General features: G+C 47.7%; 1 protein-coding gene and 1 non-coding gene across 2 annotated transcripts in view; one reads left to right on the forward strand and one right to left on the reverse strand.

Moving 5' to 3' along the window:
* Window positions 1-14,949, reverse strand: part of AFAP1L2 (actin filament associated protein 1 like 2) — an 89,504-nt gene that overhangs the window by 62,361 nt on the left and 12,194 nt on the right. The gene's annotated exons all lie outside the window — the stretch shown is intronic.
* On the forward strand, window positions 5,554-5,672 carry LOC125995374 (5S ribosomal RNA). The gene has a single exon (XR_007490912.1). It is a non-coding gene; the product is annotated as a 5S ribosomal RNA (ribosomal RNA).

A 14,949-nucleotide genomic window follows, 5' to 3' on the forward strand; every position in this document is an offset into this window, starting at 1 on the left:
TGCTCCCTTGAGCCCCTCGCTGTAACTCCTGGTCAGACCGTTGGAAGGTTCTCGCACCACCACGCCTCAGAGCTCCCCCTGCTGCCAAGGCCACAATGCACAAGCCCAGGGTGCCCTAAGGCAACAGGCAAAGCTGTGCCCCCAGCCCAGGCCTGAAGAGGGTTCTCAGAGCAACAGAGGAAGGATCCACTCTCTGCTCTTCCAGAGCTGACATGGCATGAAGAATACACACATTCATCATCCAAAACCATCTCCCACGCTTTCTGCAAATGGGCTGCGCTGCTTTCTGGCCTGGAAGGTGCACTGGGACCCCCCACCCCGCCCCACTTTAGAGGCTACCCCTCCTGTCTCTTAGACACACGACTCCCACCCAACACCCACTTGGGCTACAGATGGGAACCGCCTGCACGCAATGGCCGGATTCTTCGGAAACTTGCTCTTTGGCTCAGAGAGAGGAAAGGGGTTTTTGGAAATCTCCATGAAACCAACAGCACAGCTGGTGTAACCTCTGGCATGGAATCACACCACCAGGGCCAAGGGGAGACACGCAGGAAGGGCCTTTGCTTGGAGGTCTTCACACTTGGGCAATAGAGCACAGCACCCCGGGGTGTTTGGCGCCCCTCACCAGCCCATGTAAGGCCGATCCCAATGCTGAGCTGAGCCACAGGGGCAAGTGGCGCACAACAGACTCATCCCCACTACTCAGCGTTTACATGGCAGCTGCCAGAGTCCTGAGTTCACCCCCTCGCTGGATGACTTTAGAAGGGAGGAAAAAAAAAGTCACACAGCTGTTTTGGTTTCTCCATCCTTGGAAAGAGGGACTGGGAACTGGATGGAGCCCAGGGCTGAAGAAACTCTTTCCTAGACAGATTTCAGAAGGCATTATGGGGTGATTGGGGGAGTGGAGGCATGAGGGGGTGGAAGAGGCACTGGGGGCCCCAGAGGAGGCAGATGGGAGGAGAGTGGCCCCGAGTTCTGCAGGGTCTGGAAGGGGTGGCCAGTGAGGCAGGTCCAAGTTCCAGGCTACAAGGAGAAGCGACAGGAACTGACCAAACTTGAGTTCAGGTGGACATATGGCCATGAACCCTAAAGGGCTCTCTCTCTCTCTCTCTCTTTCTCTCTCTCTCTCTCTCTCTCTCTCTCTCTCTCTCTCTCTCTCTTTCTTCCCCCCTTCACAGAAAGATGCTCCAGCTGCTTTTGTAGTGCTGAGCAAGACGTGAAACTGAGAGGAAAGAGCAAGTCCACACAGTCTCTATTGTGCAAATGAATAATCATGCACAACCCTGAATGATAATGAATGACATAATGAAAATAATGAGATCATAATGGACAGCCCTGATTGATAACTGAGTACAATGTTGTTTTCTAATGCCTGTTGGTCTCCTAATGAAAAAGTCTTTCTTGAGAGGGGAATAACCTGTGTTTAGTTGCGTTTCAAGATGAGCTTCCCTATTATTAAATCTACCAGAAACATACCATTAGTCTTTGCTTGAAGGCTAGTGCCAAAAGAAAGGGCACTTCGCTTTTCTGATTTTATAGTATAGTATCTAAAAATTGAACAGGTAACAGTGGGAGAAAAGTTAACTGGAGCTGTACTGATCCTAGCCTTGAAAAGTTGCTCCATTTAAAGGAACCCTACAGGCTAAACTGTTTAAGAGACTATGAAACCTTGCAGGAGGTATCTGGGTTAGTCTTTGCTAAGTCTTTGCTCAGTCTGCTGAAAATACTCCAACATTTATGGAGTATCAAATGGGACATGGACCTGGTTCAGATCTGGGGAAGGTGAAAGGTGAGTGGAGGAACAAGCAATAATCAGCTCTTCTGCTCTTAAAGGCAAAGGGAAGAGCAAGAACAAATCCACTCCAATAGGACAACAAAACTTACTCAACCTGGCAGCATCTGACTAGCATATAAATTGTCCCCACTCTTTCCAACAAATGTCTGTTTCTTCCACTTCATTCAGAGCACATTCTGTTTCTCTTAGTTGGAACGTAAGAGCTGGACCGTAATTGCTTATCCCAGAGGACAGTGACACTCAGAAATCACAGCACTGGGGAGCAGTTACCTGGACTGAGGTGACATGACAAATTACCACCAATAAATGCTGAACTTGTTCTATCCATTAGTGTCCACCCGCAATTAAAAACACACATGATGATTTCAATGCCAAGGGATAGACAATCTGAAGACTGAAGAACAGAGAAGCCTGGGAAGAATAAAAAGACCACCCAGGAAGAATCTGTCCAAGACGTAGAACCCACTGGAAATTTCAAGGCCTCCCCTTTCACCACCCACAGAGCCAGGAGGAAAGAGATGGAGATGGTGGAGAGCCCCAGGGATTGGGCTTGGCACATCCTCACCTGCCTCCCCAAAACAGAGGCGGCTGTGTTTGCCAATATCACAGGGAGATTTTTCCATGCCAAGGTCATCACACTTATCCACAACATTTCCTGGACCCCCAGTTTACTAATTCCCACTAATGCGTTCCTCCTCACCCGAAGACTTCCCAAGACAATAAGTAGCTCTTGGATAACCAGGCCTGAGAGGCTTATCCAGCGCATGCGTGTTAAAACACAAGTTCAGTAGGCAACACTTATCTGAAAATCTTAAAAGAGCCAGTCCTCAGGCAAGGCACCAAATGCACTTTTTAAACTTGATGACTAAGGGGAAGAGCCAAGTAAGGACAATGATGTGCTCCTTGAAAAGTCATTGTTGTATACGCATGGTTTGCTCTGTGTAGGGCAGAAAGTGCATCAACTTCTGTGCACCACTGGGTAGAGAGCACTAACACAGTACCACATGCCATGGGCTGTGGTTGGTGCTGTCCACAGAACCAAGGTCATAGCAAAATAAAGGCCTGTACCCCTAAAAGTCCAAGTATCAGAAATAGTGCTTTGAATTTCTGGACAGCTTCATTTATTTGATGCTGTCATACCTAAAGGAACACCCCAAATTAACAGAATGGATAGTTAACAACAAGAGCTTACTAATTCATCTGCCTTTTTATTAATGACTTCCTTGGAGATACAACTTTTTCACAAATGAATAACTGTAACTGTAACTCATGGTGATTCAAATAAAAATTTAAATATAAATAAATAAATATACATATGCAAAAGTGATAAGATAAAGATAAAATTAGAGCCCTTATCCAGGGCAAGGTTAGTTTTCTACCAACAACTATTCAAGGCAATTCCCTTGTTTCCATTATATCTCTCTGACCAGATTATTTAGAAAATAAATAAATACCTCCAAATTAAATAAATGACAATTTCTACATGAGAGAAATTCCTGTGGTGTCTTTTTGTTTTGTCTTGTCTTGTTTTGTTGTCTTTTTAAAAATTCTGCAAATGGGGGGAGGGGCGGAGAGATAGCACAGCGGTAGGGAGTTTGCTTTACATTCAGCTGATTCAGGATAAATGGTGGTTCGAATCCCATATGGTCCACCATGCCTGCCAGGAGCGATTTCTGAGAGCAGAGCCAGAGCACTGCCAGGTGTGACCCAAAAACAAACAAACAAACAAACAAATCTGCAAATGTACTATCTTCTAGATTGTCAGAGTCCCCTGCATTTTGGACAATGCTTGAAATTAAATGAATTTCAATGGCCAACACCAAGAGCCTAGAAAAGCTATATTGGCCCCATCCCACCTTGCACTGCTCCCATCTTCCAGCTGCCCCAGATCCTAGAGCCCAAGATGTCCCCAAATAGGAAGCATGAAGGAAGTGATGCATTCTATAGGCTTGCAGGCCATCACAAAAGACCACAAATACACAACTCAGGGCTGGTGAGTCATGGTTCGAGTTGGATGGAAAAGTGCCCTGATCCTTCACCACAATGATAATGTCAATTAAAAGAGAACCTTCCAGGCATGTGTGTTTCCTTGGTATAGGGTACCTGAGTACATGTGGCTCGCATCTTGAGATGTGTATTTTCCTACTTTTCATGCTGGATTGTGTACAGGGCTCTCTCTGGCCTTTGGAGAAGCCCACATTCTCTCTTGAACATGTTACTTGTGACTCCCTCTTTCTCTCTTTTCTTCCTCTTGCTCCCCTTCCTCAGTACCTCCAAATAAAATCTGGTTTTACTTAAAAAGTTAAATCAGGGCCGAACAGATAGCATGGAGGCAGGGTGTTTGCCTTGCATGCAGAAGGACGGTGGTTTGAATCCCGGCATCCCATATGGTCCCCCTAGTCTACTAGGAGCGATTTCTGAGCATAGAGCCAGGAGGAACCCCTGAGCATTGCTGGGTGTGACCCAGAAACCATAAAAAAAATTAAACCAGAAAATCAGGTCACACTTATTCAAAGTATCCCACTTTCTCCTGATAAGAAACAAAGAATAAGGCCCCTGCCACAGAGTTAAAGCTTTGGAAAAATGTGCTGTGTGAAACAAATGTCTGAGAGGGTGGGCAGTAATAGGGGAGTAGAAGAGAGAGAGAGATTTATTCTTTATTAGAAATTCTGAAATACTGAAGCAATTTAGATTACATTTTATTGCCATTTCTAAGAAAAATTCCTTTGACATTTCTTATTCCACATGGGTTTACTCCCATGTGTTTTGTACAAGCAAACCTTTCCAGAGCAATCACATGACTGACTCTTGATTCCAGAACCCGTGGGCCTCAAGTTATTGAGGAAGTCATAGAAAGATAAAGGTAAGTATGTCTAGTCCTTGGGTAAGTCAGTTCTATTCCCTTGCCTTACAATTCCTCAGAGGATGGAAATTGGCCTTGCAAGTGGGTCTGCCTGGAAGAGATGAGTCTTTGTTTGTTGGGATTCTGCGGTGTTTTATATGTTTTATATGGCAAATATATTTACTCTTCTTTTCAAGATTGGGAGATATATCTCCACCCCTACCAGGGATGTGAGTTTAACTTCATTTCTCCACTGTCTGTGTTTTAAATGGCAAGTCAGTGCTGAGAGATGACAATGAACAATAAGTTTACATCTCAAGATGTGAGTTCCTCAAAAGGCTTAGTCAAACCATCATTCAACTGTGATAAGTAGACACTGGCTCCAGGGAAGATTCTGAATGGTCATTCCCAATGTAACACCCTTCACCTCTTCAACAGTCAAGGAATCTAAGACCTTCTGATCCAGAACGCATACCCTTGTGTATGACTTGTGCATTTCCTCTAAAATTGCCTGTCTTCAAGTCTCAGCTTCCTCTATAAATGCAAATGAAACACTCTGCTTCCTTTGAGAGGTCTGGCATTGAGACCTCTGATTGACAACTGAGTATGAGGCTGCAAGAACAATTTGGAATTGGGTTTTTACAGCCTTTAAGTCTGTAATGTTAATGAATGGAAATGACTATGAGTAGATTTTTAAAAAAGTACATGAAGAAAAATGTCACAAACTTACAAAAATTAAAACAGAGTGGTGATAGCACCTGAATGTACAAGCTATTAGATGAGAAAGATTATACACAGCATGCCCTAATAGATATACTGATCTAGTTTATAAGAATGTTGAAAAAGAAAAGTTACTGAAAAATGTCATTGATACAAATTAGATATTAAACCTGGAAAAAAATAAAACTTAGATTCCGTCTACGGCCATACCACCCTGAATGCGCCCGATCTCGTCTGATCTCGGAAGCTAAGCAGGGTCGGGCCTGGTTAGTACTTGGATGGGAGTCCGCCTGGGAATACCGGGTGCTGTAGGTTTTTGGGGCCGCGCCCCTTCGCCTTGGACCCGGAGAGATAGCACAGCAGCGTTTGCCTTGCAAGTAGCCGATCCAGGACCAAAGGTGGTTGGTTTGAATCCCGGTGTCCCATATGGTCCCCCGTGCCTGCCAGGAGCTATTTCTGAGCAGACAGCCAGGAGTAACCCCTGAGCACTGCCGGGTGTGGCCCAAAAACCAAAAAAAAAAAAAAAGACTTAGATTCCATATAAAGAATCTTAAATTGTCTTGCAACTTAAAACATAAAAACAAAACAAGATCACAAAAGTACTAGAAGAAAACATAGTACTAGAAGAAAAACATAGCTGATGGGAACTTTCCCCATGCAGCCAGTCAATTTGAAAAATAACCTTTAAGTTCCTCTGACAAGAAAAGAAGAAAAGAGTTATCATATGATCTAGACATTCTACTTCCAGGCAAATAAACACAAGATAAACAAAAACAAAGGCCCACATAAAACCCATGTTTATAGAAATATTATTCACAATAGTCCAGAAGTAGAAACAACACAAATGTCCACCTGCAAATTAATGGGTAAACAAGGTGTGTTATAGCTACACTTACATGGTCAGCCACCACTTAACTACAGGGATGCGTTCTACAAAATGCGTCATTGATGATTTTGTTGTGCCAATGTCACAGTAATTACACAAACTTAAAGTCTACTATACAACCTAAGCTACTCAGTGTAACCTGTTGGAACTCCTATTGTATATGAAACAGTCATTGACTTAAAGGTCATTAACACATGATTATATGGAACACATGTGTTAGAGTATCAGTGGACTACATTAAGAAAATATTGATGACATGTTATCACTTGGATCCAATCCTGAAAACATTATGCCACATTAAGTATGCCAAGCACAAGAGTCTATATATTCTATATATGATGTGGTTCCATTCACACAGAAGTTCAGACTTTAAAAAGTCATAGTTGGGGCCAGAGAGGTGGCGCTAGAGGTAAGGTGTCTGCCTTGCAAGCACTAGCCAAGGAAGGACCTAGCCAAGGAAGGACCGTGGTTCGATCCCCTGGCGACCCATATGGTCCCACCAAGCCTGGGGCGATTTCTGAGTGTGTAGCCAGGAGTAATCCCTGAGCATCAAACAGGTGTGGATCAAAAAAAAAAAGTCATAATTGCTGAGGACTTGTAGTGGAGGAGCAGGGAGACAATGGGGTGACTACTAAGAGATAAAGAGTTCCTTTATGAGATATTCGAAAAGGAAAAATATTTCAAAAATTAACTGAGATACTTAATTTTGAAATTAAGTATTTCAAAAATTAACATATCTTTGAAAATATAAAATGTACCAAACGGTATGAATTGTGGGCTAGGGGAGATGGCTTGAAGGATCAGCATGTGCAAAGCCCAGGTTCTATCCCAGGCCTGCACTTGATCCAGAGAATCAACCCAGCAATGAGCCAAGATTAGACCTGAGTGCTACCAGTGTGGGCTCAAGAAGCAAAAACCAAGGAAAAAACAACAATAAAAAAGTGTCATGTGACATATGAACAATTGTTTTAATAGAGCTGGGCTAAAAAAAAAGTAGAGTTGGGTTATTTTCAATGCTTTGAAGTATAATCTTCAAATTTTGAAAGCCTGTAAACAGAGGGGTTTCAAAGGAAGGGGAAGGAATGGGAGAGAGGAGGAGGAGGAGAGAATGGAAGGAGGGGGAGAAAAGAGGAAGGAAAAGGCCATTCAGATCAGTGCAGAGGAGGAGGGTGTTTGGACGCATAGCTTTGGACAGATAGCATCACTGTGGCTGGAATTCTAGGCATTTTCACATTCCATGTGATGAATTTCTGCCCCATACACAGATTTTATAATAAGCACGCATGGCTTGGGCTATAAAAAATGTAAAATTACTACACTGAATTCCTTACGGAGTGAAACAGCAATTTGAAATGTGTAGGTGCTGTTTATGCTATTCTAAAATATTTAAAATAACTTCCCCTGAAATAAACAAAACAAAAGCAATACCAAGAAAGGGAGGAAGAAAAACCAAGTTGGCTAAGAGGGGTGGGGGTGGGACAGGGAGGAAAACATTGAAGCAACAGCCATGGATTAGTTGGGGTGTCAGAAGGCCAGAGGGAGGCTGGTGGAGCTGGAAATGTGTCCCCAGCTGCAGTTTCCTGGAGGACCCATCCTCCCCCTCAACCTGACATCTTAGGTCTGTTTGTCTGTTTGTCTCGACCATCCCCTCCCCTGCTTATGGGAAGAATGACATGAAAGGATTGCATCCAGGAGCCAGGCCCAAACCAAGTCCTGATCCTCTGCCCCAGACCCTCGGGGATTCAACAGCAACTGCCACCCACACTACCCCTAGGCTAGGGCCCTCTAGAACTGGCTTCCTGTAAGAGTTGCACATGCACAAACACCCAGAGCAGGAGTACCAGACCGAGGCTAGCATCTGTGATGGCATTTCAAGGGCAGCCTCACAGCCCGTGTCCCGCTGAGCTCCCTCCTGTCAGGCCCTCCTGGCTCCATCAATGGCAGCTTGTCTGTGGACTTGACCCAGCTCCAATGGATGAGCCTACTTCACTGGGCACGTCTGCTCTGGGTACGCTGAGAAGGACCATTGTTCCCTCACACTTGTCTGAGGCCCCCATAGAGGATGGCTGTGAGCGGGGACACAGCACAGAGTCCCTACTCCTCCCACATTTCCTAGCAGACAGGACAGCTGTCAGGTCCCAATGGCGTGTGGCTGAACATGGTCTGTGATTCGACTCACTGTCTGGGGAAGGGAGGACACCAAACTTGTCTTCCAAACTGGAGAAAAAGGAAGACATACTCCCTGTTTTCTGGCAAGTCACCCCACTAGTTTCACTGTACGGGCCATCAGGGACTGTAGAGGTGACAATGCCTCTTGCCTTCTGGTTGAACACCATCCCAAGCAGGGAGAATATCAGCTCTGTGCCCACAGCAGGACAGTTGAACACTCAAGGCCTGCTTGGAGCAGGTGGGTAGAAAGCAGACAGATGGCTTGAGAAGCCCCGATGGGCATTGTCCTCCCTGTGTGCATGTAAGGTCAGAGCACAGGAAGTCAGCAATAGGACAAGATGGGGAGCCAAAGACAGACCCCTGCACAGAGCCCCAGTGAGCTAGCTCAGAAGATGGAGCCAGATGAGTCAACTGGCTTTGGGACCAGGGTTGGTGGGTGAAGGTGGAGATGACTAGGAAGTGGGAGAAGAGGGGAGAGTGGCCCCACCATTAAGTCAAGAGAGACAAAGGTAGGCAGATCCCACAGGTTGACTCTTTTTAAGAGAGATACTTCTTGAGGCCAGAGAGCAGTTGTGAGCTGCTGGTTTGCCTTGCATGTGACGGCCTGGGCTCCATTCTCAGTATTCCATATGGCCCACCAAACTCACCAGGTGTAATTCCTGAGTTCAAGAGACAGGAGTAACCTCTGAGCATTGCCAGTGTGGCCCAAAAGTCAAAGAAAGGAAGGAAGGAAGGAAGGAGGGAGGGAGGGAAGGAAGGAGGGAAGGAAGGAGGGAGGGAGGGAAGGAAGGAGGGAAGGAGGAAGGAAGGAAGGAAGGAAGGAAGGAAGGAAGGAAGGAAGGAAGGAAGGAAGGAAGGAAGGAAGGAAGGAAGGAAGGAAGGAAGAAAAGGGAAGGGAAGGGAGGGAGGAAGGGAGGGAAGGGAAGAAAGGAAGGGAGGGAGAGAAAGAAAGAAAGGGAAGAAAGGGGGAGGGAGGGAGGAAGGAAGGAAAGAAGGGAGGGAAGGAGGGAGGGAGAGAAGGGAGGAAGGAAGGAAGGAAGGGAGGAAGAAAGGAAGGATGGGAGGGAGGGAGGGAAGAAGGTAGGGAAGGGAGGGAAGAAAGGGAAAAAGGAAGGGAGGGAGAGAAAGGGAAGAAAGGGGGAGGGAGGGAGGAAGGAAGGAAGGAGAAGGAATAAAGAAAGAAAAAAGAAAAGGAAAAGAAGGAAAGAAGGCATGCACACACACTCGTGCGCGTGCACACACAGACACACACACGGTCCCCACTCAATCGCAGACCCGCAGGGTACTCTGAGGAGTCTGAGGACAGTGAACAGGTGCTGACTAAGACCTGGAGAGGCAGGAGCTGGGGCTTCAGGCCTCATCTGCCCTAGGACCAGGCTTCCACTTCCTCTCTGCACAGAGGAGGGCGAAGTCAATTTTCTGCTACATCTCCCATCCACCAAACTCCATTCTGTAGGCCTTTAAGTGTTGCAAAAGTCTTGGGGTGCCTTTGGAGATGAATATCTTCTGTCCAGCCTCACCTGGCATTTCTGGACCTTCTCCCTGGGATAAGGAGACCCTCTGATGTTGCTTTGCCCATCAGAATCCCACAGGCCTCAGTCACCCACTGAGGCACATGTTCTCCATGGAGCTGACTTGGCACTGCAAATGGCGGCACCAACACCACTAACCAAGTGATCTGAGCACCACTATGACTCTACTGTGTATAAAATATTAATAAAAAGAGGGGGCACCTTGGAGCAATCGCACAGCAGTATAGCATTGCCTTGCATGCAGACAACCCGGGATGAACCCAGGTTCAATCCCCAGCATCCCATATGGTTTCCAGAGCTTGCCAGGAGTGATATCTGAGCACAGAGCCAGAGTAACCCCTGAGCATCACTGGCTGTGGACCCCTTAAAAAAAGAAAATAAAGAGAGGGACACCAGAGAGACAGTATAGGGAGTAAGACACCTTCCTTGCATTTGGTCAACCCCAGTTTTATTCCCAGCATCACACAAGCATTATTAGGGTGGTTTGGGGAATTCTTGGCACCATAGAGCCCAAGCAATGTCACATCCTTCAGCTCTGATCCCAAGCTGCCAGCCTAGTTGGCTGAGAATCACTAGGAAGGGCCTTTGGGTCTTGAGAAACCCAGAAAGAAAAATACCAGAGTGGTGCTAATATTCTTATCCTTTGTGGGAAGGGGATTGCCTTTAGAGGCACACCTGGAGATACACAAGGGACCATGCAGTGCAAGAGTTCAGACTTTGCTGCCCGCAAAGTCTTTGTGCCTTCTCCCAGCCCCCAGCAATTATTTTTAATAACTGTCAGAACAAAAAACACAGTGGATGGGGCATTTGCTGTGCACGTGGCAGACGCAGGTTGTATCCCTGGCACCTCATCTGGTTCCTTGGGAGTGATCCATAAGTGAATAAATATCTGAGTAAGCCCTGAGCATAGAGGTATGTGACTCCAAACAAACAAACAAACAAACAAAAGTAGCTGTTGGATCTTAACATTTGGTTCATATTTAAGGTGCAAAGAGCTTTGGAGCAAGGAAGACGAGTGTGAGCAGAGCTTCTGTAGGGCAGAGGAGAGCCAGAAATCAGGAGAGGGAGAGGAGTGCGTCCCAACCACGACCCAACCCTCCCCAGGCAACAGCTGGCCAAGGTCTCTGCAGCCGGAGGCGGAACAGGAGATCGCAGAGCTCTCTCAGCCACATGGTCCCAGGCAGCTGTCCTCCTGAGACTGCAGCTGGTGTCCGAGCCATGTGTGCATACATGCACCCTGGCACAGAAGGGCCCACTGCCTACAGAGCCTGCAGGAACAGAGTCTCTGAAGGTCTGATAAGCCTTCTGCTCCACACACTGGCATTCTGCTGAGAAACTGCTCCTCATGCCTCTACTCAAACCTGTGCTGGAACCTGCCCCAGGTTCTCAAAAGCTCCTTCCTGTTTCTCTTTTCACTATCTTCCCGGTAAGCTTGAGGCATGAGTCTTTCATTAGCTGAGACCAGGAACACAACACAGGAGGCTGAGGTCATAACACTAGCAGTAGCGTCAGAAGCAGGAAACACCCAGGCTCACACATCAGTTTCCTCCTCACCCCACAGGCCAGCCTGGGAAAAGAGTCAAAGCCATAATGGAAGCAAAGCAGGCCCAGGGCCAGTGGAACCTGCCTTTTGCATGATTACCACCACCCACCCACCCACCCATTGCCAGCAGCTGGCAAGGTGGGTTCTCAATATGTACTAAGGGACTACAAACCAAGGACTGCACATACCTCCCAGGGACAGTACCAACAGCCCCTTTCAGATGGAGAAACTGAGGCACAAAAGAGGAGTGACAAGAACCCAAGCTGGAGAGAAACCAGGTCTGCAGGTTCCGACGGGTCTATCCAGTCCCTGTCAGTTGGAAGGGGGCGGGGTAGAGAAAGTGCAAATGCCTCATCCAGGAAGGGCACCCCAGCTGTGAGGTGGGGTTCCAGGTAAAAGCACTGCTCTAGTCCCTTGGCCTAGGCTGGAAAAGAGGGAACCCCTCATGCAGGGGTCCCAGTGAGCTGTGTGGGGGCTGGGCTCTGGTTCCAGGCACCTCCCTGCAGCCTGTCTCAGGTGGGCACACCCCACTTCTTCAAACACGGAGGAGGAAGGACTTTGGAGATGGCTGTACTTGGGCTATTCCCACAGAGAGGAAGATGTTTGGGCTCAGGCTACCTGTGTTTTCCACCTTTCCCCTGAAGCCTGAGGGCCAGTGACTCACAGTGGAGCTGGGGTGACTAGTCCATGTGGAAGAAGCTACTTGGCTGGAAGGCTAAAGATCACAGTGTGCGAAGGGCTTCCAGCATGCCCTGGGATACTCAAGGCATGAGTAGGAGCCAAGGGTGTTGAGGATTGAGCTCAGGGCCTCACTCTGACCAGAGATGTCTCTGTACTTGAACTAGCTCCCTGGTCCCCATAATTGATCCACTTTTAAAGCAGTATTTGCTCATTCTTGGTCTGAAGCCCTCTAGAAAGTACTTCCACAGGAAAGAGCCTCATTAAGCTCAGACCCCATTGAGCTTCAGGGACCTGTGCACACCTGAAAGTGAAGCTTCAAACTCACCAACTGGGTCAGAGAGATGGCACCAGGGTTACTGCTACCTTGCATGTGGCTGACCTGGGTTCCAAACTCAGTAGCACATGACCCCCTCAGCACTGCTGGAACTCACTTCCTGAGCTCAGAGCCAGGAGTAGCTCCTGAGCGTCTCTGGGTATGTCCCTTGAAATCCAAAACAGTTAACTATGAGAACACTTAGAAATCCTACCAAAGGGATCACAAAGGTCACCAGCAAGTTCCAGACCAAGGTCAATCTTTCCACTTGGACCAAAGTCACTAAGCTGATGTTGCTTACTGTCCCTCACTTGAGACAGCACCTGTCAAAGCCTAAGCCAGGAGAGCAGGTCCATGGTGCACAGTGCAGTGAGGACCGGTAGGAGGGAGACGACTGTGAGTCATTCTTGGTGCCTGAGAACCAACAATGGGGAAAGGCCTGAAATGCTGAGCCCACCTTGGGTTTTTTTCCATTTTTTGCAAAACTTTCCACTTTGATTTCTGGCCTCACACATGCTGGATTTGTCACCCACCCACCCAGCTGCACCCTGGACACTTTGCTGTCCTGCCCACGCTCACACACCCCAGGCAGCTTCAGGTCTGGCCTCTGGGGAGCAGCAACCACATGGAACATGCCCCACCCCCAACACTGGTTTCCAGGGCTCTCAACCTCTACACACACACACACACACACACATACACACACACACACACACACACACACACCTCCTCTAACTCTTAAAAGGACTTTAAAAAATAAAAACAAAGAAAGAAAAGAAGAAAATAACTGTCATTCAAGAAAAGCGAACAGAAAACATCCAGGCTACTTCGAACCTTATTGAAGAGTTGGATGGTCCAGTTTTGTTGTTTTGGGGGTGACTGTGTGCTTGGGGGGGTCACTCTTGGTGAACCCAGGCAACCCTATGCAATCGGGAATTGAGTGGATTTGGTAGGATCCAAGACAAGCCCCTTAACCTCTATACTGTCCTGTTCTCAATTGTTCATTTTGCAGTGACTGTCCTTTCCTGTAGGGGAGCAGAGTAATCAAGGATGCCCCAGAGCCAAGCCGTTTCCAACCAATCACATGAGAACAGGGAAAATCCAGTCACCGTGTCCCTGGGGGTCTCGACCTGCTAGAGCCTGGTCATCAGGGCTTAGGTGTTCCCTGTGCTCTGTCATGGAGTCTCAATGATGACTTCAGGGGCTGAAGAACTGGGGGTGGTGACAGTCAACTCGAAGCCAGCTGGAACTGCACTAATATTGTCAGCAAACTTGGGCAGGGGAGAGAGAGAAAAAGGCTGGAGCAAATGCCTTACATGCAGAAGAATCCAGTTTGATCCTTGGCACTGCTAGGTGATGCCGAGGATCCTCAGTACCACGAGGCCAACACCCATCACATCACCATTACCTGGCCTAAACATTGCACTGCCCAGATCAGCTGGTTTAGTATGGAAGAAAGTGATCCTGAGGCCTCTCCCAGTTCTTTCAAATGTCCTTCCGCCACCACCACCACCCCCATTCCCACCCACCCTGAGAGAGAAGACCTTCCAATATGCACTTCTGAGCATGCTAGTGGCTACTCCAAAAACCGCTCAGTTCTGCAAAGTTCAGCTCCGCAGTCCTCTCTCCTCTCAGCCTCCGCAAGTCTATCTACACCACGACACATTGAACCCATTCAGCACCACTGTGCCCCATCTCTGTGGTTGACCTCCAGCACTCATGCTCTTAGGAGACCTGAATATCTCTTTTTCTGCAACCTCACCCCAGGACTGCTTCCCAGCCTCCCATTTTGGTGCTGGCAGACAGATGGAAGGGACCCTTGAGTGTAGGGTGCTGCTGTGTTCCTAAGGATCAGGAGCCCTGGGGCTAACTTGGGAGGCTTATTTTCCAGCCCCACCTTCTTTCAAGCCCTTGATTCATTCTATTCTCCAATGAGGTTTCTGCCAGTGCCCAGCTATTTCCAGGCACTCATATTCACACTGGCTCTGGAGAGAGGGAGAGTGTAAATTTGCTTTTCCTGGCTGCTTGATGGAGCTTTCGCAGGTGTCAGCAGCAGCAGAGGCCACGGACTCCATGTCATCCGACACTAAGAAGTCTTGGGGACAGCAATGTCCACTCCCATATGGACACAAAGAGGACTCGAGGCTTTGGCCCTGAGGAAGCTGATGTGTGTAGCCTCCATGGACAAGAGACTGGTCCATCACTGTCCATCAGTGTGATGATGGACAAAGACCAAAACCATGAAAGGCTGTGCCAGGTGCAAAGGGGTTAAAGGCATTAGTGGGTGCACTTGAGCTGAGGCTGGGCAGAGAGGAAGAGGACAGGCCAGGAGCATTCTTTCTCAGCCTGGAGTCAGGGAAGTGTTTGCACAGTGGCAGATGAGTTGCCCTCCACAACACTAATGAAAAGGGCCAGGGCGCCAAGCTCCTCAAAACATCTGGGCTCACTTGAGCCCCAATGACAAAGTA

The sequence above is a fragment of the Suncus etruscus genome, chromosome 17 (assembly GCF_024139225.1).
Source record: "Suncus etruscus isolate mSunEtr1 chromosome 17, mSunEtr1.pri.cur, whole genome shotgun sequence".
In the NCBI taxonomy this organism is placed as follows: Eukaryota; Metazoa; Chordata; class Mammalia; order Eulipotyphla; family Soricidae; genus Suncus; species Suncus etruscus.